Source organism: Nymphalis io, chromosome 21 (assembly GCF_905147045.1).
Source record: "Nymphalis io chromosome 21, ilAglIoxx1.1, whole genome shotgun sequence".
In the NCBI taxonomy this organism is placed as follows: Eukaryota; Metazoa; Arthropoda; class Insecta; order Lepidoptera; family Nymphalidae; genus Nymphalis; species Nymphalis io.
The window spans coordinates 5,144,693-5,172,346 of record NC_065908.1 but is presented as its reverse complement, the minus strand read 5'-3'; the positions used below and the strand labels follow the sequence as shown (position 1 = coordinate 5,172,346).

The window sequence follows — 27,654 nt, the reverse complement described above, 5'->3', positions numbered from 1 at the left end:
TTAAAGGTTAATTTTAGGTAAAGCCGCAGGTGAAAACTAGTATTTATATAAAAATGTGAAAGTAGTTCTATCTGTGTCTGTTACGCTTTTACGGTCAAATTACAAAACCGATTTTGATAAAATTTGTTAGGAACCAGCTGCCTGTCCTGCTTCGTACGGGTTAAATAAGTTTTTTGTTTAATATAGTAATTCGGTCTTAGCGCCGTCTACTAGCCAGTAAGCCAGTAGGTGGCGCTTAGTAATCTTTAGGCTCTTAATAAATCTAAACCATCCAGTGACCCACTCAAATACTTACAATATATATAAACAATGTTCTAAAATAGTAAGATGAGGAGAGCCTACATCGGGGTTTCAAATTCGGGCAAGCAAAACTGACTATTCATGTGTTTTATTTGTGTTTATTGTGTCGGTTCCTCCTAACTCCTAAATATTTATGTTACATTACTTTTTTATATAAAAATATATTTTTTTAATTTATTTTAAATTATGCTTAATTCAAAATTCAACGATGCTTTCATCTGAAATTTGTGAAACGACCCATTTTAATAAGATCAAAGGGTCTCGTTACCTATCTGTCTTTAATGGACGGAATTCAAACAAACGTAGCAAGGCAAATACAATGCTCTAATGAAATCTACAATTACGGTCCTTTATCGAGTCCACACATTGTTCCAAGTCAATTACGTACAATCATCCATTGGGAAGTAAAAATACCCTTTCTACAACGCTACGGTACGCCTATCGCTCGAGTAGCGTCAGAAGAAAAATATGACGCATATTTTTACATCTAAATAAAATACTAGCCGCGACTTGTTTAATATATAAATATAGTGCGTTTTCTTTAACCATTTAAGGATAACAATATAAACAAACATAACCTTCGCATGTCACCCATTCGCACTAAAATGCACCAGTAATAGTTTTTGAGTTAACTATGAATGTCTTTTTTTATATAAATACAATATAATTATGTGTAATCTAACAGAGCTGTATAATTTAATTCAAGCAAAACAAAAAAGTTTTCTATATTAACAGTGCCAATGTCGGCGGTTACTTGTCAAAATATTTAAAAAATAAAAAAATATGAACATTAGAAACATTTTTTTATAGAATAAAGATATTTTCACATGAAAACTTTAAATATAATAAATATATCTGTCTTTCTATTGTGCCTTTAGGATCTTATTTATTTATTATTATTTTGTTTGTAAATATATTTTGTTCTTAATTCAAAAAACGAATTTGAATTGAATCCATGCATCCACCCAAGTAAAAGTAGGAAATTCTGCATTCGAAGTTGTAGACAACTATGTTTACCGAGGTCAGATTGTCCAACTAGGTAGGTCTAACTTCGAGAAAGAGGTCAACCGTCGTATTCAACTCGGCGGGGCAGCGTTTGGGAAGCTACACAATGTGTTCTCATCTGTAATACCAAATACCGCAGTGTTTCATGTCGAAAGACTTAAAACAGTGTATGTTGCCAGTGATGACTAAGGATCAGAGACGTGGTCGCTCACTATGAGAGGCCCATATAAAAAGGCTTAAGGTCAAAGAGCAATTGAGAGGTCTATACTCAGAGTTTTTCTACGAGATCGAATTAGAAATCATGAAATCCGCTGGCAAATCTAACATAGCCCGAAAAAATGATAAATTAAAGTCCAGTGCGCGCTATATCGCTCGCAGAACTGATGGCCGCTGGGGCAAAAGATTTTCGAGTAGCGACCACGAACCCGAAGACGCAGCGTGGGCAGACCGATATCATAAGAGTCACAGGAAGCAATTGCATGCGTGTACCTTAAGACCGACTGTCATGGAAATCCTTTGGGGAGGCCCTTGTCTAGCAGTGAATGTTTTCCGGCTGATGTATTGATGATGATGAATCTATTTCTACTACATTAAATATAGTGTGTGTGTGACACACTGACAAACAAAAAATACATTTTGTTCTATTTATTTTTTCTCTCAATATTTTTTTATGTTAACCGTCTTCTGCGGTTAAGCTAACCGATCTGCTTGCTTAAGCTATTGTTAATTTTCAGACTCTATCGTAGAAAGGTACTATTTGAAAAGCATTTAAGCTTATTGAATATTACATTTTTGAACAAGATTGTGGTAAAAGAATACCTAGCTTAAAATGTATATTAGTAAAATAACTTATTTTGTATAATACATATTATACATACACACACACATATATATATATATATATATATATATATATATATATATATACTGCTCTGCTCTATTGTTATATATATATATATATGTATTTAGTGCTCTGTGGAGAAGCAAACAATGTAAGGTAACCTGAATTTAAGGATTTTTTGGCACTGTGAATACACATTCCACCAATCAGTATTGATAGTAGATACAGTTAATAAAATATATTTAAGCATTACCAGTAAATTTTTCAAATAATAGATTACTTATCATATGATTGAAAGACATTAAAAAAAAATGAAAACTTAAATTTTATTATTCTTTGTATTTACAGAATATTTATAATTTTTTAAAGTTTTGATGTTAAAATTCTGTTATATATGTTGTTATTTATGTTAAAGATTATTTTTTTTATTTTTGTCTTTCGTCAATTAGAGCAACAACTTTTATTTGAATCTTAAGTTAGCCTTATAATTATAATAATAATAAGAATTTATTAATTTAATTACTGGTGGTAGAGCTTTGTGCAAGCTCGTCTGGGTAGGTACCACCCACTCATCAGATATTCTACCGCAAAACAGCAGTACTTGTTATTGTTGTGTTCCGGTTTGAAGGATGAGTAAGCCAGTGTAATTACAGGCACAAGGGACATAAAATCTTAGTTCCCAAGGTTGGTGGCGCATTGGCTGTAAAAGCGATGGTTGACATTTCTTACAATGCCAATGTCTAAGGGCGTTTGGTGACCACTTCCCATCAGGTGGCCCATATGCTCGTCCGCCTTCCTATTCTATAAAAAAAAATTATTCAAGTAACAAGACTCATATACAAAATTACAAAAAATAAATAAATAAGCACTACTATCAACTACTTATATAATTAACTGGTCCAGCTGAAACTTTACAACAGCAGTTTATAAATATAAAACAAATATGCAAAATCCATTGAAATTTTCCGATGATATATTTTTATTCTAATCGATTAAATTGTATAGAAGGTAGAAACAAGTAAAATAACTAAAACAATTATAAATATATACAAAAAGTTCATATTTAACAAACAGGAATAAAGTATGAAAGCTTGTATACAACCTGAACGCAAAGTTTTAATAAGAAAACTGTAATTAACGCCTATTTATGACTCAGTATTTTATACTCGCTACAAAGTTTATGGAAACTTAGAAATTTGTTTAAATTACAAAGACTTGGTGGTAGGACTTTGTGCAATCCTAGGTAGGTACCACCCACTTATTCTGTCACAAAAGTGCATTGTTTAGTATTATTGTTTTCTGATTTAAAGGTGAATGAGCCTGTGTAACAGGGTCGAGTGACATGACAACTTAGTTCCGAAGGTTGGTGGCCCTTGGCATTTTAAGGACTGCTTAATATCTCATTGGTGATCACTTACCCATATGCCGGACCGCCTACTTATTTGTAAATAGATTTAAAAATAAAATAAAATGTAAGGCTTAAAGTAACAGTAGTTATATCAATTCAGGCATCTTATCTTGCTTAGGTAAAGGTATCTAAACTATCGTCCATCATGAACTTTCAATCGACCTTGGGTTTATCGACTGAAAACCCCAATATTTTTTTATCAGGGTTTAAACCCAGGACCTCGAGAATTGCGACCCTAAGGTTTCCTACTAGACCAACGAGGCAGTTAATATGAATATAATAACCATGATTCGCATATGTATCATAGAATAGGACTAGACTTATGTGCATTCCATCAAATTTTATCTCTTGAATATTGAGACGTCTGGGGAGTAAATAAAAAAATACATATTCATTGTTCAAGTCCAAACTCTTCACACGTACAAAAATATTACTTTTTTAAAGATTTTTTTTGTTTCAAACTTCGTGCTATGGAGCCGCGGTTGACGTGCTCAATGACTGGCTTTTCTCCTTTCATCCCTTTGAAGGTTACAAAGGTTATATCACATCACACACTCTACGTACATTTGTTTCTAAGAACAAATAATATCATAGAAATGGCACCTTTGAAAATAACATTTCAATCTTAAAAAGAGCTTTTTGATTTAAAGTATTTTATTTACCGTTTGGATTTAACGATGGTTTATAAATACCGTAGTTAATGATATATTTGGTAATTTTTAGGTTGGTTTATGTGCGAAATATGTATGCGGACGGTTTAAATATCTTACAGCGCCATGTCTATGGTCAGTGGTGACCACTTACCATCAGATAGCCCATTTGTCAAAGAAAAAAAAAGCAAAACATGGCACGCGCTGTCCCGTATGTGCATATAACTAACGTAACATTTTAGTTCCCAAGGAGGTGGGGCAATTGTAATATAAGTCATGGTTCATATTTCTTACAACGCCAATGTCTATAGATGGTGGTGAATACGTACTATCAAACAAATTAGTTTTTACTTTCTGGCACATTTACGCTTAAAGAATATTTATTCCCATAAATCAACATTTCAATTCAAGTAAACATTTTAGAATGTTATTTTTAATTTATTACCGTTTTTTGCTTACCCTTGGTATATTTTATTTCATAAAAGGTACAACGTTGGTGTCTTTAAATCCAATGTAAAGAGGTTTCTTCTACTCAAGCGTGCTACCGTGTCGATGTTTAATACCGTGTCGATGTTTAACACCAGGCAAGATAATGGTCAAATGCTGACCTGTTAAGGGTAAAATATATACATATAGGTATAATGTCTAGTGATTTTAGTGTGTACTATTTTTGAAAAAAGCGGCTGTTCTATTTCTCGTCTGGCAACTGAAGAGACTGTTGCTTCGTGTTTCTATTATTATTTAAATTCGTATGCATTTATGCATGCGTGAAATTTTAGTATGTAATTACATATTGCCTAAATCTGTCTAAATATCTGAACATAAGAAATATTTATATTTGTACAAATCATAACCGCGTGGGAGGTGACTAGAATACTTTCGGTAATGCCCCATTGAAGGAATTATGAGTGTTACGGAATAGACTTGCTTTTGTGTTGACTGCGTAAATAGCTCCCCATGTGAACAATAGAACAGCCATCGGGACCGAAATCGATTGATGACGTCATCATAATCATTTAATTATCTAGTTTATAACTTTTTGTGTTTAATTATTTTATATTATACTTTTTATATAGTATCAATAAAATTATAACAATCGATCAATATATATCGAATTGTCATTTTATATAATGAAAAGATGCTTATTTAGTCATAAGACGGCCCTTTGTATAACACACAATGTTTTAGTGCTACGACATTTTTGTATTATAAGTTTGTGGTGTACTGTAATATAATCATATATAAAACTAACGGAATTGAATATTATACCAAGAAAAATCAGCAAATATATATCAAATTATCAAAATTGGAAACCAACCAGATAAAAGTAAAATAATAAATGTAAAAGGAAACAAATACTAAAATATAATGTCATAACTTAAGCCGTACATAAGCTGAAAGAGCCGACAAAGTGGCTATTAACCTCATTAATGATTTTCCTCACATAAAAGCCGTATTTCTTTTCTTACTCGATAATTGCGGCTAGCGATTAACTTCTTAATCAAGATCTAAAATTGTTTTAAACTAGATCTCATGTAACGAATTGCTTCTAATATCTCTCTCGAGCGAAAGTGAGTTTGCTTATTTATAACTCTATCACGTCTTACCTACGCAATCATTAAATTTAGCATACACGTTATCACGAGAAAAGAACATAGGGTACCCCCCAAATAAACGCGGGCGAAGCCGTGGGTTAGTTCCGTATAAATGTCGTTCATCGGTATCTTCGTTAAACATTTATTTGTCATCCGAAACAAGAAAACAGTATTGTTTATCTGATGACCTACTTAACTGAATTTTAGGTAAAGTCGTATATTTATAAAACTTGATATATAAACGCTCTATTAGGTATCTAGTGAAATAGACTCGAAGCTTCGATTTGGGCTACTTATGTAATCCTGGAACAAGATCATATCTCTAATTGTAACTATTAGTAAATAACATCTGATCGAATTTTGGTTGAATCTTTGCACTAACAAAGGGCAATTCATTTTTCATTATACTATGAGAATCTGGCACGACTAGAGAGTGATAAGGCGTAAGACCAACGGCCTTAAGTGCTGCTACTGACTGACTATCTTCTTGCAAGCCCATTTACGTAGGTACCTCATTTATCATACTCTAACTTCATCTATACTAATATTAATATTGTTATTAATTTAATATTGTTGTATTCCGGTTTAAAGAGATTATAAGCTAGGAGAACTACAGACACAAGGGACGTTACAACTTAGTTTTCAAGGTAACTCATTGACGATGTAACAGATGGTTAAATTTCCTAATCGTTATGGTACCAATGTCTAAAGGCAGTGATGATTACCATTAGTTGACCCATTTGCCAGACTAGCAATATTTTTTTAAGAATTATTCGGTCCCGTGAAAATGTCAACTAAATTCTTCTAAGTCGTAAATATTCAACAATACTTGAAATATAATTTCACAAACAAAAACATTTTTTTTTAAATAAAATTCAAAGAGTCCAATAAGTGTATCAATAAAAATAATATTTATGAAATTTCATATATGAGTTTATTAATAGATCCGTACATATCCATTGAAGTTGATAACTAAAATGAAAACGTATTTCAAATATTCTCTCTCTGCATACATAAGTATGAACACGCTATAAATTAGTTAATTATTATTTCAAGGACTTCATATTGCACGAAATTACGTAAGCTCTAAATGGATGTTGTAAGTAAAGATATATGAAACACAATCTGACACTTCACTATATATTATTTTCTTGTAATCTATTAAATTAAACAGTTTAATGTTCATTTTCTTCTAGATCATTCTCCTGAAATATTTACAAGACTTTTGCTATAAAATGGGAGCTTTTATTCGACATAATAACAGTACACTTAAAAAATAATAATACATGCTATTAAAAACTATTAAAGTAATTATTTTCTTTTTGTTCGTGAAGTAATCAGGGTGAAAATAGTTTTCGGAATTCTGTCGAACCTGTGAGTCACGTATACTGTTGACCAATAGAGTTACAAAAATGTTTCACTAAATATCACGAATTACGTAGAGCTTTATAACAACTCATCTGGGTAGGTAGCACCCTCTCATCAGACAAAACAACAGTACTTCTTAAGGTTGTGTTCCAATTTGGAGGGTGAGTGATCTAGTTGAACTATAGGCTCGAGACATAACATCTTAATTCCCACGGTTGGTGGTGCATTGGCGATGTAAGGCACGATTAATATTTATTACTGCGCCAATGTCTATGACCGATGGCACTATAAGAAATAATAACCATTCCTTAGATCGCTCATGCGCCGCCAACAATGAGAACTACAAAGTTATGTGCCTTGTGCCTGTAGTTACAATATCTCATTCAACCTGCAATCAATAAAATAATAATGTTGAGTAGTGGAGTTATATAGATATGGGAAAGATTGTGTGATGTTACCTGGAAATGGAAATATGAAGACACATATAAAATAAACTCTAAAAAATATGAGAAATATACATCAAAGGCATGGACAAAACGTCAATGATTATTAAAAAAAAACAACAAACGAAGTACGCACTAAAATAAAAGTAATTTTATGGGTAGATCGTTTTTCTCAATTCGAGCTTAGTTGACGAAATAGTATAATATTTATCTTACTTAAATAAATAAACATTCCATTGTATGACTTTAATAGTTGATAATTAGGATTAAGTTAGTCTATAAATGTGATGGGTCAATATAGTCAATGGAGTTGCTTTTAACCGAATGCCGTGGGTTCAAATTTCAACCCTTGTGAAAATAATTTAGTTCACATACAATTTTTATTTTTTAACTTTGAACTGGATTTACCCATACAAAATCAAGTAAAAGATTATCAATTTTGTTATATACCACTAGCGTAAATTGTTTCGCGTATAGTAAAAAATCGTCAAGAAACCTGTTTATGTCCAAAGAATTTCTGATACAAGTACACTCACCCTCGTCATGCTCGAAGTATCGCTTTGATATTATTTATTTATTGGTAACTCAACAGCGTTATGAATTGAATTGCTACATACTAAGAAATATTACAGTAAGGCCAGAAGGGGATTACATTATTATGTATAGAAGTAGTCTTAATTGAAAAGGTAGGTATCAGCTAATCACGAGCGCATATGTACTTGTTGTGTATGTGTGAGTGCATGTGTAGTTTGTTATCTGTTGTGGAATGTATACCAATTATCTGTTTATTATAGAGATGATAGAAAAATGCTAAACTATCCTTTCTCTGTTTTAGCCCTACGAAAATTCGTTTAGGGCCAGAGAAGTGCACTCTAGGGGTCGAACGAAATTATGTTTCGAGTTCATTTGCGGTACTCAAGCCCTGATATATTGCGCCCCTGATATGATAAGATATGAACTCATTGTTTCAAATTAATTGGATTCTGAGTTTAATTTAAAAGCAGTTCCGGCTTCGTTAATTTGATTTTTATTTATTAATAAACATAATATATTCACGATTTTTGTTTATTATCTTAATATTATGAAAAATACCTAATAACTCGCTTACATTGTGTTATTTCTTTAATATTATTGGGAAACAATATTAAATTCTTTGGTTTTAGGTGGTTTGGTAACGTTTGAGTTTCACTAGTTATTCTATATTGGAATATATTAAATGCTTCGGCATCATCACTTTATATAATCGTATTCCGGCTTGAGAAGAGAGTGAGACAACGTTATATGCTTAGAGAGGTTTTGCGGTCGCATCGGTTACTAGACCAACGATGCATTCAATATCATTCTGTATTGTTCCTCTTACCGATCTGGTTCGGAATTCTATTGTTTCCAGTCTTATATTAAATAAAGATTTTCAATTTGCCTTTTACTTTGAATCTTTAAAAACAAATAAAAAAAACTTCTTATGTAAGCAATTTATAAACCTCAGCCTCAAGTAGTTAGATATATTATATAATATATGTTCGTAATATTATTGTATCGAGCAAGTTGTTTTGTGAAAAAATGATTTTCACTTAAGTATTATTGTTTTTTTTTATTGTTATTGTATTTAAAAAAAACTCTCCGAATCACTTTCAAAAATGAAAAATTCATATTTTCATTTTTACTTTTCGTTTTTCATTATATTGTTCAGCGTTTATTTCCTTTGTTTGTTCAAACTGTAGTGTTGGACGCGTACCAAAAAAAAACATTAAAAACTACATAGTTATTGCCTCATTCGAAATAACAAACACCTTTGCTATTATTTGATACAAAAAAACAATAGGTAACTTAATATAAGCTAATAATATAATTATTGTTTGCAATTTTCTAAATTAATTAAACATTAATTTACAAAATTAACGTCACTGATTTAATAACTTTGATTATTGAATAAGTTGTGTGATAAATAAATTAAACGAAAGGTAGGTTTCGTTTTTTCCAATTTTGATAGGCCTATCTAAAAATATATATACGTTTTATCTGGTGATCTTTCTTTAGACATTAAGAGATCTTCAAATCTTATATAATATATAAAGATTTCGTGTTTATGTTATAGTTTTAGCTGTGTTAGTTTGGAAAGTGCCTGCGGGTGTAGTCCCATAACGATTGACGATTATGTTTGTTGAATGGATATGATATACGGATCCGTTGTATAACGTAATCACTAATGGAATTCTGAAAAATAATGTTGGCAACGCCTATTTCACAACGTTCAATCATACATTTCTTTCGACAGGTTTCCATATAAAATGCTAGACGAATTACTATTTCCAATAATTACTTTAATTTTGTTTTTTACCTTTAAGCTGAGATGGCCACGTGGTCTTTCTGTATTTTGCCACAACATGACACGTTGTTCAGTTCATCGTTCAGCGTTTTTATAAGAGCCATGACAGGATTTTCGCGATGTAAATGCTTTACAATGATCACAACGCGTTGTAAGCTATTTTTTTTCCTCAACGAGCGCTTTAGTTCTTTAAGCCTAAAATATGTATTTATGTCTCGTGAGCATTTTGTTTCATTTCTGAAAAGACTAGTTACTTGACTGGTCTCCAAAATTCCTCACTCATTTTTTTTCTCGAATAAATATAAGCACGGAATGTAACTTAAGAGACTTGAAGTACTTAGGTTTGTTCTTATCACAAGGTTAATGAACTGTGAACGGGTATTTGACGTATTCTTCATAATGGTTAAGTTATTTAAAACACTCAAGGTCAATTTTTTAATCGAGCATAAAACTTACGTTTTAACAAAAACATTTTTAATAGTCATTCAATAACTCGCTTGATAGCTCATTTAAAAAGTTTATTATAAGGTTTTATTTAAGTTATTGTCTCGCGTAGCAGGTTAACTGAATTAAATTTTAAGCTAAAGTAACTTTTCAGCAAAAAATGCGTCTGAATAATTACGAACAAGTTCATTCGACTCGGTAAAAGATAAATTAGTTCTGTTTAACTAATTATTTAAGTAAAAATTAACTAGAGAATAAAAAATCGTCTCTTAGTACCTTAAAATAACAGCGAAAAGAATCCATATTATTATTGATGTTTTAGTTATATAAAACTAATTTATCATTTATCTTTGATATTTCGACAAATGTCTAATTTATCAATACCAGATCTCTTAAATCTTAAAATAAACACAAATAATGTATCTTTTTGTTGTTGTAACACATATTGGCACGACTTGGTGGTTAAAGGGGCTCGTATACCGTTACGGTAAATGGAATAACGCTTTCTTAAACCAATATAGGGGGCATATCGCTGCCGCTCGCTTATCCTTACTTTCGTGTGCGTGATTATTTAAAAAAAAATATATTTATTTTATTAATGAATCAGTATGCTTAAATTTATTTTAATATACATGTATGTATTGGTTTACATTTATAATAAATTATTTTAATAAACATCAGTTAGTGCTGCCGCGGGTCCCACGGCTGCCACATTTTCTTTTTTAATTCGAGAAAGAGGAAGAGTAATTACTATAATTATTACAAAGACTATGTAAGAAACAAGTTACTTTTTAAAACCTTATAACTTCACTAACCATGACATCTAACATATTTCCCTTGTGGCTTTAATTACACTGGTTCACACTATTACAAATTATTAATGTATGGTAACTGGTAAATCATTGGACCCACCCAAACCGGTCTACATATAACCCTACCATCTGATAAATGATAAATAAATATGTTTATAATTGCATTTTTTTTGTTTCGGCCAATATTTAATTTAGTAATTTGAGTAATAGATAGCTATCATTTTCCTTCCAACATTTTAATTAATATAATAAAATGGCGTTGTTGGTAGATACTTGCCTTTTACGCCGAAGGTTGTGGGGTCGATTCCCACCCAGGACAGACATTTGTGTGCATGAACATGTCTGTTTGTCCTGATTCTGGTTGTAATTATCTATATAAGTATGTATTTACAAAAGAAAAAGTAGTATATGTAGTATATCAGTTGTCTGGTTTCCATAGCACAAGGCTTGTACAAGCTTAATTTTGGATCAGATGGCCGTGTGTGAAAAATGTCCCAGGATATTATTATCATTATAATTATTATAAATCAGAGGGGCTTTATATGTATCTATTAAGTGCTTATTATTGAGATAAAAGTATGGACTTACATAACATAGTGAGGAAAGTGCAAACACTCATTCACTACTCGATTGCAATAGCTCTGTATTTCAATAGCTTAGAATTTTATTTACGTGCATGATAATTTTATTACGCAACTTGAATCGAGATAGCCTAGTGGTTAGACTTTAATCTTAAACGCTTTCAAACCAAATTACTTTTAGTTTTCATGTTCTTAATTTTCGGTTACATTTATAACTAAAAAATCCCGTGGCCTTGCCAGCGTGGAATTCATCTTGAAACAAAAATCCTTTTAAATCTGCCTTTAATCGTACATAATGCCTATTTCATTTATTAATATTAAATATTTAAATTATAAGGTACCAGCGATAATCTAAAAATTTGAAATCACATACAGACGCTTCAATCTTATTTATTTATATAGATAATCCTTAAATAGTAGACAACAAAGATATGTACGTTAACTTTTAAATTTTTATAACTTTTGATAGACTCAACCAATTTTGATGAAATAAACATTACCCAGAACTTAATAATACCTGTTTTAAAGTAAATCAAAACAGACGGACAAAAAATTATTGTTTTGGTATTTGGTAAATAGCTATATTAACTTAAAAATACTACACTTCGTGCTCGGTTAAAGATACAAGGAAACCTGCGACGGAAAAAAGCACCGTTGAAAGTAAGATGAATAATAAACAAAAACGACAACTCGATCCCCGTCATAAAATATACAATTGCATATTTTATAACTTTATTTTTATTTCAAAAATCAGTTGCTATATTAGTTATAAATAAAATTATTTTAGTTTATACAAATTAAGTATATAAATTATTTTAAGTGGACAGACGTTTCAAATACATTAAACTCGAAATAGTTGTGTCGAATTTATAATAGTGATATCAATATATCATTTCGGAAACCTAGTTCGTACATTCTGCCATCAAGCAACTTTTATCGCTTTGGTTTGGAGGTAATTCAGTATAATTACAGGCACAATGATATATATCTTAGTGTGACGAATAAATATTATTACAGAAAATGATACGCAAGTTTGATAATAATAATCATTACATTCAATGGACACACGCATTAAAATAGCAAATCATCATAAGTGGATTTACAACATTTCACATTTCTAGGTATATACGGATGAGCTTTTAAGGCTACATTAATTGTTTACAATATAATGACGTCACTAAATGATTGAGAACTCGATCATGTCATGAATATTTCAGTAAATTTAATGGAAAAATAAACCTACTCTCATTTTTTATTTAGCTGCGCCACTATGTACTAAGCGCTTGAAGCGAACCGTTAGGCTGTACGCGTTTTAATTAAATCGCCGTAACTTTTATTCATAATCTAAAGGACTGTAATGCTATGGTACTCGTGATTTTGGTTCTTGTGTAACAATGTAACAACTTATTTTATTAGGACTGCAATGCTATTCTGTAAGAACTTTATAAAGATATTATTTTTTTTATTCTTTATTTAATTTAGGGACATTTGTCTTACACAGGCACGTCAGTCCCATTGTCCCTTAATCTCAATATTTTGTACAAACATATTTTTAAATTATTTTAGAGCAACTTTCTCTGATTCTGTGTCTTGACACATTCCATCAACAAGTGATGTAGATCTTCAATACGTCCACATCTATCACAATTAGGAGAATCATTTTTTTTTTTTTTTTCATAAGGAAACCAAAGCTTTTTGATGGGATATGAACTTAATTAAGTTTATAATGCACCTGTCATCTCATCCGTAAAATGTTGACAACCGACTTATATTCTATTTTGATGCGTGTATTCACGAAATGTTATACTTATTCACGAACGATTTCTGCATTGAATTGCGAGTTTGTTCTTACATAATAGCCATACTGATTTCGTCATTAATCGCTTTATTTAAACATCGACTTTAAATATTTCCCTAATTTAATAAAAAAACAAGTGAAAAGATAAAGAATGTTTCTTTGTGTATATATAATATAAACACATAATTATGTATATGTATTTTATAACTACTTATTAACTAACTTCGGTTAATTGGATCATTGCGCTTACATAAAAAACTAATATTTAAAATTCAATCCTTGAGAAAAAAAAAAATTACAAATTTACAAGCACTTGCATAAAATAACAAACTAACACAGACTACTTTTAGTCCGTACTTTAGCGCATTTTCTTATTCTGCAACACGTTTCTTAATATTTTAAATAGAGAGGCTCATATATATTATACGTTAACCCTTATTTTTTTCTTCAATGGATAGATTTTCTAAAATCCTTTTTTTATTTAATAACTTACCTTCCTAATACTAAGCTTAAATAGTTTCGGCAGAGCGGAATACGTGTTGTTTCACATATATAAATTAGATGGCGCTGTACGTAGTTGAATCGCGCTAACTTTTTGCTTCCATGCGATATTACTGGACTATGGCAAGTTACCTTACTGCCAATGTCTACGTGGTTTAGTTAACTATTTTCATTAGATTTTTTGTGGCGTCAATCCTTAAATAATAACAAGCACCGTAGAGAACATTTAAATAATGAAACAGACAGGAATAAATAAAAAATGTATAGATATATTTTAACATTTTAAGTCTACCTGATTTTTTAAATTATTTATTAAGTATCTTGCACAGTACATATAAAAAAGAATTTCATATTTACGGGCTATATATGCCGGGAATATAAGATTTATTGGAAAGAATAATTAATACTTATTTCGTTATTTATTTGACCTTAAATGGCTTCCTAAACCGAAAGGACAGGATCTGAACTCCTAATTTTTATTTTAAAGTTAAATTGCTTACAAACTATCTTATTTAGTTTATTCAATGTTGAAAGGAAATTGGACATGTTTCGTTTCGTTTAACATCGACTGTCCTATTAACGTTGCAGATGATTAATTATTTTAAAATTATATGAATGCGGATATAACCTATAAGTTTTATCAAAGTATTACACAAAGTCATCGAAAATATATTCAACCTGATTTTCCCCAAACAACGCTGATAAGAAAAATCTTATTTATAATGGATGTTTGCGTCATAAAGAGAACTAACTTTCTAAATTTTCCAAGTTGAATACACTCTAAACATAGCTCCGTAGACGTTTGTTTCACATTTATAAACTAGATGGCGCTGTACGTAGTTAAATCGCGCTAACGTTACACATTCGTGAAACACTAAAGCACCACATTTTCTAACTTGAAGTGACACTTATCTTGATCTTAACTGAGAGGATATCTGATTAAGATTGATTCATTAAAGGAAAGAATTTTTGTGGCGCGTCAACTAAAAAGCGCCGAATAATCTAATACTTACACTGGTGCTGGTACTTAGCTATGTGCAAGCTCGTCGGGGTAGGTACCACCCACTCATCAGATATTCTGCATGCAAAATAACAGTAATTGGGATTGTTATGTTCGGGTTTGAAGGGTGAGTGAGCCAGTATAAAAACAGGCACAAGGGATGTAACATCTTAGTTCCCTAGGTTGGTGGCGCATTGGCGATGTAAGTGATGGTTAACATTTCTTTCAATACCAATATCTATGGGCGGTGGTGACCACTTACCATCAGGTGGCCCATATGCTCCTCCTTCCTATTCTATAAAAAAGAAAAGAAATCTATGTTTATTGAGTCTATGGCACAAGCGGCGTCGAAGAAATTATCAATTCTTTCAAAGGTTCGGCGGTACTTCAGCTCTGAACAGCTGCTTAATCTTTACACTGCCTAAGTTCGATCCTGTATGGAGTACTGCAGTCACCTCTTGGACGGTGAAGCCAAATATCATCTGGAAGCTTTGGACTCAGTTGACCGAAGAGCCCGTAGGTTAATTAACAACGAAAAGCTTTCAAATAGCAGACTACACACCCTTGAGAATCGTCGTCGAGTTGCCAGCTTATCGGTTTTTTATAGGATACACTTTGGAGAGTGCTCGCAGGCTCTTTTCGAACTCATTGAACCATCTCCATTACTTTATCGGACTACTAGGCGCAGGCAAAAGTTTCATCCATACATTGTTGACATACCCAAAAGTCGAACTAAGCGGTTGGACAGCTCGTTTTTGGTGAGAGTTGCCAAGATTTGGAACGACCTGTCTGGGTCTATTTTTCCTGATAAGTTAAACTCTGGAGCCTTTAAGAGTAGAGTGAACAGGTTTCTTTTGGATGGGCGTGCACCACCTTCGTCTTCATCTACACTTTCCATCAGGTGAGATGGAAGACAAACGCCTATTCCATTACAACTATAAAAATATATATATACACACCTCCTAAAATATTGTCTTACTGTAAATGGTACCCAGGACTCTGGTGCTACGTATGTACGTTGTGTACCACTTTTAAATACCGAGCTCAATAAGCACGAGCACTTGTGTAACCTGAAGTAAAGACCAGTTTCTTAGTAAGTGCTTGGTCCATTGTTGATTTTATTTTATTAAATTACTAAATTATTATAATAAATAAACTCTAAAAGTTTAATTTAAAACATTTTTATTTTAAAAATAAAAAGCCAGTGGTGCTCATGGCATTAGAAAGCATTGGATTAAATTTAAACACCACGTTATTTGGCGATTTACGAGGGGCAGCGTAAGATGTAACTTGCATGTAGGATTACAACAGCTGTACAGCGCTTTAATTACTATTACCATTTGTAAAATTCAAAATGAGAGTTTTATAACTATTTTTGGTATACTCGGAAGATTCATGGATACGAAAATCCCAAGGGTGTCCTACGAATGCACCTCAGCTTCGGACTGTTGAAATAGAGGAGACTATATGCGAAGTATACGTGCTTCGCCTATCACATTCGACGATAAGATTTGCTCGGTTGCACATCGTCCTTTCCTTTTTAAGGCTAGAAGATTAGAGTTAATAATAAAAAAAATTGAAACAAGGCAATACTCTTCATTTATTAATTGAATTTCCTATCTTTATTTTGAATATCGAATTGGGTAAGCAAATCGATTTTAGTTCGAACTGTAAATTAAAATTACGAAGTGTTAAAATAATAAACTAAACAAATTATTGTTTTGTAAACAATCAAACTCGAAAAAGTCAAACTAAATAGCAATATGATAAATTATATCATCCGTTAAGTAAAGTTTCCAATTAATTAAACTTTTATTAAACTTTATTGACCGATGCCGGGAATTCAACTTGCTTGCTACCTTATAAGGCTGTAGATCCCGATATTCTCCGCATCGAATAATGAGAGTAATGGAATAGAAAGTGCATCTTCGTTTGTGCACTATAATATATTCTTCGCAGATAGCGTTTTTTTTAAATGACCGCCGTGACCTACATTGTTCATGAGTACATTATTATCAAGGTAAAGAAAATTCTGGATTGTCTAACATCAGAAGTGTTATTCCAAACGTAATTTCAGGATTACCATTTTATTTGTCATCTGTTTTGTTATTGTTTTTGTTTTTATTGTTGTGTGTCAGTTGTCTTTCTTTAGAAACTGATCTTAGTGGACTTCTATAATTCTAGGCTGATCTGTATTTCTAAAATAAGGTTGTAGAATAGAATCTCCATAGTAGTAGTACTAGCCGTTTGTGTTCATCACGTTTTATATTATAGGGCGGCTATGGTCCACCTAATAATACGTGGTCATCAACGCCCAAAGTCATAGGCAATATAAGAAATGTTAACCATCGCTTACATCGCCAATGCACCACTAACCTTGGGAGTTATGATGTTATGACCATTGTGCCAGTAATTACACTGGCTCACTCACCTTTTAAACCGGAACACAACATACCAGGTATTCCCCGCCGTGTTCCGTGTTGTCACAGTCATCGGTGCAATATAAAAGTTCGTCATGTTTGTCATATTGCAGCCAATGCGTTACATATGCTGTCGTGTAAATGTAGCTTTTTCGTCACAGATTTCCCTATGACTTATGGGTAAGATAGAGGTTGAGTGTTGGTTACTACGTTACCGTGTCTTGGTTTTGCAGTGATTCTTTCTCTGCTGTTATGTGTGTTATGTACATGTCAGCTGAGTCTTTACGATCCCTAAGACCCACCTTAAGACCCTGGATCTAGATGCAAGGACTAAAGTCTAATCTAAATGCTCATCCAGTAAAGTGATTTATCACTTATGCATATATACATAAGTGATAATACGCATATATGCGTATGCTTATGCTTTCGTACTTCACTAACAATGTATGCTACATCCATTGGATATTTCAAATTCAATGTTGAAAGCCTTAAAAAGATTGAATGTTTAAAGTAATTTTTTATTTATTATATTACATGATAAAAAAAACTTCAAAAATATACGTATATTTAAATTTGTCAATTTAAGAAAAAAACGTTTTCTGTTGGATTAATCCAAGAGGCATTATGGAATTTTTATAGTTTGCTACGTACACCTTATATTCTAAATGCTATATACAAATTGTATAGATCTTGTGTTTACAAAATAACAAAGCTGTAAGCAGAACGATTAATTGGCTCCAATAGCTGGCCAATTTGTTTCGTTACAGACCAACATTTATTCAGCCTACCTGCGGTGTCCACTGAGGTACACGGTTTATTAACACAAAACAAATTTGTTGAACAAATTGTATTTTATTAACTATACAATTTGTTTTGTGAGGTATTTAATTAAAATCTATCAAGTAATTTAAGTAGCTACGATAAGTATATTTATAAAAATGTGGTTGTTATGAGACGCCTGACAGATGTGAAATATTAAAATTAATGATTTAAACCAATTTATAATTAAAAATTAAATAAATAAATATAGAGTAAACTGAATAAAATATTGAGTTTCTTTATTAAATAAAAATGTGCTATGCAGTACACACACACGGAGAAGCAATGAAGTATATATTATATATGTCGCAGACATACCGTTTGCCGCTACGGCATGCAACTCGCTTACTTATCCAATAGACTTTATACTTATGGAAATAGATGTTTCACATCAAAAAGGAAATAAATTAACAGGCTATAAATAACTTCTGGGATATATGCACGCTCAAAGAGAACATCCAGAACTATATTTTTTAGTTAATTATCAAGTGTTGTGTGTTAAGATTAAGGATGAGGTACTATTTCTAAGAACAAAAGTATTAATTTATATATTCTTACTGTTGAAATTTTTTGGCATTATTTTGTTTAAAATAAATTAAATATTACGTATTATTTGTATATTGTTAATTATATTTAAAAAAATTGAATTTTTCTCATTAACATTATTTATTTGGTTACAGGAACTATGAAGCTATTCTTCAATGACATATAAAAAGGTAAGAAACTAAAATGTTATATATTTTATATAATTAATGAAAGTATAATTTAAAAATGAGTAGACCAGAATAACTTCAGAACTTTACTTTACCTAATAATACTCAAGTACAAGAAACATCTATGTCTGTACCAAAAATGATCAAGAGCAGAGATCAAAGCTGCGTCGTTTAGTGTATTTCCCATGTTTCAATTAATCATATATAACATGTATTATATATATGTTCAGATTTTTTTTTATAGAATAGGAAGGCGGACGAGCATATGGGCCACCTAATGGTAGGTGCTCACCAAACGTCCTTAAACATTGGCATTGTAAGAAATGTCAACCATCGCTTACATAACCAATGCGCCACCAACATTGGGAACTAAGATTTTATGTCCCTTGTGTCTGTAATTACACTGGCTCACTCACCTTTCAAACCGGAACACAACAATATCAAGTATTGCTGTTTTGCGATAGAATATCTGATGAGTGGGTGGTACCTACCCAAGCGAGCTTGCACAAAGCCCTACCACCAGTGGTACCACTACCATATTAACTACCTGTAAAAAGTTGTCGTTTTAATGTACGCTTCGGGTGTACTTTAGCGATATCATATGCACGTTTGCCTTAATGATAATGTTCCTCTAACTGATACCGGTCACAGTGGCCACTCTCATCGGTGTGTAGGCAACTAAATGCGATGTTCGTAAACATAGATTCACTCTCTATTCCATCACTCTCATAATCTGATACGACCGGAGAAAGTTTTAGACGCAGAATCCAATTGGCCCTAAAAAGTGAGATTTTCGTGGAAGCCTTATATTTTTTTGGTCTGATATGGTCTTTTATCCCTGGACATTGAGATTTCTAAGCTAGAAAAGCAAGGCAGTAAAAATAAATGAAGTAAATATTCAAAAATCCCAATGGTTGTGACCAATTGTCATATATTTGTAAAAAATATATTTATATTTTTGAAAACAACTGATATATATGTATATAAATATATTCAAAGTTAATATTTTCTCTTTTCCTATCAGTTACTAATCAAATTCACTTGTAACGTTTACAAACATCAAAAATTTTATCTTCGTCATTGAAAAACAAGATGAAATCTCAACTAAACAAACTGCAACGAAATCCAATTTCATGACAGCGTTGACTAGAAATTCTTTATAACCTTTTACGCCGCATCCAAAAAAGTGCCGTCAAAAAGCGAAAACGGGGAAATATTCCGCAAAATATCAAAAAAATAACGTCGCATGAATGGAACTCCGTGAGATGACTATCGAGTTTATCAGGAAAATGAATCTTATGCTTATAGTTATAATGTATATGGGGGAGTAATTTATTAACTAAGGTATAAGAACTCTTTAAATATTTTACGCTATGACCAACGTATATTATGTACTATTGTCCAAAAGTAAATGTCACCTTGAGCCGAGATGGTCTAGTGGGTTCAAACCCAAGCAAGCACCACTGAATTTTCATATGTTTAATTTGTGTTATAATTCATCTCGTGGTTGATGGTGAAGGCAAACGTCGTGGTGAAACCTGCATGTGTCTAATTTCACTGAAATTCTGCCACATGTGTATTCCACCAATCCGCGTTGGAGCAGCGTGATGGAATAAGCTCTAAAACCTTTTCCTCAAAAAAAAGGGGAGGGGGGCCCAGCAGTGGGACATTCATAGGCTGTTACTGTCTGTATGTCATCTTGGCTGAAACGCCCTCTCATGTGGAGTAGCAAAATTTTAAAATTTATTCTACCACGCTACTTTACTGCGTTTGGTAGATATAAACGTTTACCTACTGGTCTAAACTCTATCACTATCACTAAAAATTCGTAACAACTCGCAACTCATCGTCATCATTAGCAGACTTCCAATTGTTGCTTATTAAAACATATTTTACGACAAGCTTAAGGAAAGCCAATTTCAAGAATCTAATCAGTGACTTTTTCGAATAAAATAAAGGACAAAATAAATATCTCACTACGACTGTCAAAATTGCCAGTCAGCTGTGCCCCTACATTCTTGCTGGGTTTAATATAAATAAAGATGAGAAGCCAACTAATCGTCTGTATCTACTACTTCTATACTCTACTGGGAAAGAGAACAAAAATAACTCTTCCTTTTAAATTAGTTGCAAGTTTCGACCATGTTTAATAATGCTCTTAAGACATTCAAAGTCCTTAATATTTAAAAGTGACAGCCTGTAATTGACGTCCCTTTACTAGGTACTAGTAGAATATTGTACTACTTCTTCATCTCGGTATTCGAAAATTGAAAATTATTAATATTTATAATAGATACTTTTTTAAGATACATTTTTTTCATCACTATTTATGTATTTTCAGAATATTTGTACAGATCATTTATAAGATTTGGGCGAGGAAAACTATTATTACAACGTGGAACGCGCTCCTTTATAAATGACTAGCAACCAACGATAGATAGAAGGAGGAATGACTCTGAAATGACTGTCCATTTCTCAAGGCCTTCACTGTCCCTTGTAAGAATAACCAAATGTACTTTTATATTCTTTCAGCAAGTGGAAAATAAATGTTTTAACATTTGACGTAAATAAGAGTACCTTGGAAGAGAGTATTAAGTTGTAAGCTTATAGTAATTGCTGCTTATCTGAAGCACTAAAATGGTATAATTGCGTAGTTTCTTGATTTAAGTTCCTCCAGTACTATTTTAGTAAAATGTTTGAATGACATTTGATATTTGCGAAGTTAGTACATATGTAATTTATTTAAGTGGTGTCCACTTGGTGGTAGAGCGTTGTTCAAGGACGTCTATGTTCCTATTTGATGGGTGAGTGAGCCAATGTAATCGCAGGCACAAAGTTCATTATGAATGAGTTTCCTAGGTTAGAGGTACATTGTCGATGTGACCACTTACAAACAGATGACAAATCTGGCTACATATTATAAACAAATTATGTCTAATTAAGGTTAACATATAAGCGATTTGTTAAAAGTATAATGTTACATCAATAATATTATAATTATGTTCATGACTGAGGGAGTGATAAAGTAAATAATATTGTTATATGTCTCTTAGTAGTCGTTGAAGCTTTGTTATCAAATCAAAGCAATGAACATACATTAGCATTCACAATATTAGTAAAATATATATAAATATGTAACAATAGCATTGGCGAAGAATGATAAAACCAGTGACTAACAGCGTTGGGCTGTGAAATCAGAATATTGGTATCGATCATTGTATTGAAGAGGGCTATTGTGAGAAATCACACGATATTCGGCTGAGGGCTTTTGTGCGTTATTCACTATCCATCGTCCCTTTTTGCACAATCACAATAATAATTTTATTCTATACACATCCACGCGCAACCATCGTAGAATAATCCGATATAATGGAGCCGATATTTTGAAGGCGGTTAATCTTAGGCATTGGTTAGTATTGGACATGTGTACATGTTTGTTCAAGTGTGTGTGAGTATAAGTTGTAAATAAAGTTTTTTTAAAGAATGTATTCATTTTTAATTATTAATTTACTGTAAAAATTAGACATGTACACGATCAAGTGAAATAAAAGTGAAGTAAGAGTATCCGATACCTGAAGCAAAGTTAAGGCCTATATAACATATTACAGAGATATATCGGTCTACAGGTACACTATTAATTATATATAGTTCAGTTAAAAATAATGCCAAGTAACGGTAATCACAATATGAACATCTACTAAATTGTTTTACGTGATTTTGAAGTGTTAAAAAAAATTGATTTACAAGCGCTTCCTGTTGTCATTAGAAAGGCCCTTAGATAAGCGTATTCACAAGATTCAACAATACATGAACCAGTATGTATTCGAGTTATGTAGCTAGTAAACATAAGGACAGAATAAACACTGAGTGGAAACCATACATAGTATTCCTACGTTGCCGTTGTATTGTTTGCGAAGTTTTCTTATTGGTTTATTGAAATCGTCTAGAAATCCGAGATAGAGAATTCTGTTTGCATTTTATAAAACTTACAAGTTGTATATCACTAGCTGTTTCGTGCGGCTTTGTTCCAGTGCTATGTCAATTGCAAAATTGGAAAAATTTTAAAGACAATAGTAAGATACGTAAAACTGAAGAATCTCTTTAATTATGTACAGACATTTTCATTAAATACAAAATTAAAATAAAAAGAACAAGATACTCATTACAAATTTAAAGCAAAAACTGACACACAACTGAAACAAGACTGGCTGACACTATTGCCTCTCTGCACCAAAAATCACCAAGAATCTATAATTTATATTATGGTCAACATTGTAGTCACCGTTGTAGTTAACCCCGTAACTATGTATGTATAATAATAATATATTAGCAATTTAATGACGAGAAGGCTTATTTTCCCAGCAGTGAGAACAATTGTGATTTTACTACAAATACAAATAAAATTATTGATCCTGATCCAAATTTGCTGATAGAAGTTGGGTAATGTTTTTGTTTACTGGTGGTAGGGCTTTGTGCAAGCTCGTCTGGGTAGGTACCACCCACTCATCAGATATTGTTGTGTTCCGGTTTGAAGGGTGAGTGAGCCAGTGTAATTACAGACACAAGGGACATTAAATCTTAGTTTCCAAGGTTGGTGGCGCATTGGCTATGTAAGCGATGGTTCACATTTCTTACAATGTAAATGTCTAAGGGCGTTTGGTGACCACTTACCATCAGGTGGCCCAAATGCTCGTCCGCCTTCCTATTCTATAAAAAAAATGTACTAATTGCCGAATACGTTGTGAATGATAGAATTTAAGTTGTGATACTTGTTAATCTTCATTCTCATAGCTTGGTTAAGTCAACGTAATAAAATTTTATTATAACAATTATCTTAAGAATCTGATCGAAAACGCGGGCAAAGCTGTATTAAATGTAAATTAAATTGAAACATAAATCCAGATTGTCTGGTCGTTGGACCACGAACAATAGAAATTAATTCAAACTAACTCCATATTATATCTCTAAGCACTTCAATTGGAAGATAGTTATGCATTTTGCACAGCGACTCAGATACATTTCGATATTGCGATGGTTCATGTAAAGACGTAGAAATTTGAGGTTAGATCGAATGTTTCAAAATACATTTGTTGAATGTTTCGCAATGTAGTTGAATTTTAATCACGTGTTCGGATATTCTGATTATTGATGAAATTTCATTGTTCGTTATACAAATTTCAATCCATAAGCAGCGTTATAATATTACTCAAATGACGGTTTGTTATTGAAATTTTCATTTCAATATTCAATTTTGACAGATTGATCTGATATTTAGTACAAACCTTTAGTTTTGATGATAATACAATTTAATACGTTCTGTATCATTGTAAATTAAAGATGGCCGCCGTTTCAAAATGGCGGATTACATATCTTTTCACAACCTAACAATAATTTAAGTTAAACGGTTTTATTGAAAATGAAGATAATGATAATGTACTAAAAGCTAAAAAAAAATCGGTAGGTACTAGGTACTAGTCATCACACCACTCTCCTCATCAATCTAGGGCATTGATCAGACAACAAAATAAAATCGTTGGCCGCGTGAAATTACTATTAACTTGGCGATGTGAATCAGGCTATAGTCGTACCAACTCCTTATAGAAGTTTTAACGTGTCAGAAACTGGACCGTGACAGAAGTAGGTACTTGGTGCTAGCGCTTTGTGCAAGCCAGTCTGGGTAGATATCATCCCATAGTTGCTTAGTGGTAAGTGACTTTAATGGGTAGTGTCAAAAATATATACTTTTATCAAACTACAACTACATAAGATATCAAAAATATTTACATAAGTATCTTGTATATAATTTCGACGCTAACTGCACAGCGTCAAACCGTCAATATAATTGACAAAACAATTACACTTCAGCTTACTTGTCTAATTAACTTCACAAAACATTAACTTTAGTGAATACGTACGAATACTAAATCTATTTGATTTCATTTGTGGCCATGTTTTAATTTGATCGCATTTGTGTGTATCTCATTAATAATTCAATCACGAGAAAGCGGATGATACTGGTACGAGTTTTAAGCTATTTTAAATTCTTGATTTTCATTTAATTTACTTATCCAACGTTGATTTGTGCTTTGATTATTATTAGCAGTTAGTGAACGTGTCGAATACGATAATACATTAAAATAAACATACATATTTTATACTAGTTTACACCCGCGGCTTTACCAGCGCATGAGGGGGCAAGTTGTACTCTGTGCGCTTTTCTGTACTCCTGAAAATCTATACGTAAAAATTCACGATGATCGTTCAAATAGTCAGTAATCGTAAAAAAATAACAAATTTACTTTCTCATTTGTAATATTACTAAAGATATGATTTTGTCCGCAGGCATACTATCTTCTCTTGTACCACAAGCAACGCTTGTTTAATTTATGAGGGCCTGAATGGTCTCTATTATCTTTGCTTTGTTAACTGGGCTAAAACTTTGTACATCTGCGCTTTCATGAGATGCATCTTAAACGATGAATAACACGGTCCATAGTTCAAATTATACGGGTTAACTTTAGCTAAAATTAGATTCTTTTTTTAAATATGCACACTAATATTTTTTTATTTATTTAAAATAGGAAAGCCAACTGGCAAATGTTTTACCGTGTTTACTACTACTCATATACTTTGTCAGTGTACATATTCACTATTACTTACATCGTCATTACGCCAATAACCTTGGTAACTAAGAAGTTTTTTCCCTTGCGCTGTATTAAACTAGTTCACTCATCATTCCAAACGAAACACATCAAAACTAAATATTGCTGTTTGGCGGTGGAATAATTTTTTTTAGTATATTTAATTTCAGAATCCTAACGTTACATTTTAAAAATATAAGCGCTTTATTTTTCGATTATTTAAAATAAATTCCACGCTGTATGGTTTTACTAGAGTCGAGTAGAGTGGTATTGGTATTAGAAATGTCGGCGGCAAGAGTCTATCAAGCATGTTTTGCATATTTTGTAATTTTAACTTAGTGGTAGGGCTTTGTGTAAGCTCGTCTGTTTAGGTATTACCTACTCATCACATATTCTACCATAATACTTTGTAACATATAACATCAATAATTTGTATTGTTGTGTTGAAACTGTAAGTCAGTTTAAATCCAGACACAAGGGACATAAAAGCTTAAAAATAAAAAAGTACGAGGCAATTTTGTGTTTTAAAAAAGCTGAATTGGAGCTTGGCTTGAGCTCAGAACTAATTTTGGGAAAAAATCAAGATAAAAAAATAAACAAATTAACCTCGTTCACCTTTTGAAACTATTTTCCGTCATAAACATTTTACTCAATCATTTCATATTTCTGTTCAACACAAACTTAATCTTGAACTCATTCTCACCAAAGAAGCTTAACATTAAAAATGTTCAATCTAATTTATTTCTAATTTGTAACTCTGTACAGCTCTATTAAAAGCCTGGTGGTAAGGCTTTGTGTAGGCCCGTTTGGGTGGGAATCACCCACTCATTAGATATTCTACCGCTAAGCAGTAATACTTAGTATTGTTGCGTTCCGGTTTGAAGGGTGAGTGAGCCAATGTAACTACAGGCACGAGAGACATAACATCTCAGTTCCCGAGATTGGTGGCGCATTAGCGATGTAAGGAATGGTTATTATTTTTTACCACGCCAATGTGTATGGGCCACATGGGTGGTGACTACTTAACATCAGGCCCATTTGCTCGTCCTGAATATCCCCGTTGAAAATCAACAATAGCAACTAAAAAATTAAAAATAAGGCATTAACTCACTCCGATAAAACGCTGATGCATAAGCAAAGTTTATTGAACGAAGATAATATTCTACTAGATGTGGTAATTTTTATATTTATGATTTACTTATTTGTACATCTGCGCTTTCATGAGAATCATCTTAAACGATGAATAACACGATATTATTATTATATATTAATTATTTACTCCTTTCTTTGTCGCACTACCAAAAAATGGAATTCCTTACCAGCTCACGTGTTCCCCTCCTCTTACAACCCGGGTTCCTTCAAACGAGGCGTGAAGAGGCATCTTGCGGGCCGGCAAGGCAACGGCAAGGGGACGGCTAGTACAGAACATTCTTCCCGACTGTACTGGCCGTCGTCGCGTTTGGACTCTACTACCACTTATCATCAGGTGGAGTAGAGTCATTTGCCATCCCGGGGCATATAAAAAAAAAATTAATATTCAAAATTTCTGAACGTTAATTAGAATTGAACCAGACAATTAAAGTCAAATAAGATGATGTCTTCCGAATTATATAATCGCAATAATATGTTTAGTTAAGTATAAAAAAAAATAATTTTAATTTTAATAATTATTATAAACAATAAATAACTATTGTACAAATCATGACCCCGTGAATTTGTGGTAGGAATGCAGCATTTTTAGGCCAGCCTTGTCACCAAAATAACTCGGTGTTATGTGTTTTAAATATTTTTATGAACTGTTGCCCCAAAAGAAATTCAATGTAAGATGATCAATAGAGCCAGGTTAAATAAAGTATCTGTCTTTTTTTAATTTTGAATTTCATTAACTAATTCAATATTTTCATGATTGCATTAGTATCTTACTGATTTGTTAATCAACAGAAATAACACGCTTCGCTTTCCCATTATGTCATCCTATATTTGGATGTA

At 32.2% G+C, this 27,654-nt stretch overlaps 1 protein-coding gene across 1 annotated transcript in view; it reads left to right on the top strand.

The window, feature by feature from the left end:
- Positions 1 to 27,654, top strand: part of LOC126776773 (uncharacterized) — a 257,517-nt gene that overhangs the window by 141,523 nt on the left and 88,340 nt on the right. The window contains exon 3 of the mRNA XM_050499524.1: positions 18,992 to 19,027. The gene's annotated coding sequence lies outside the window, so the exon portion shown is untranslated. The remainder of the gene's footprint in view (positions 1 to 18,991; positions 19,028 to 27,654) is intronic.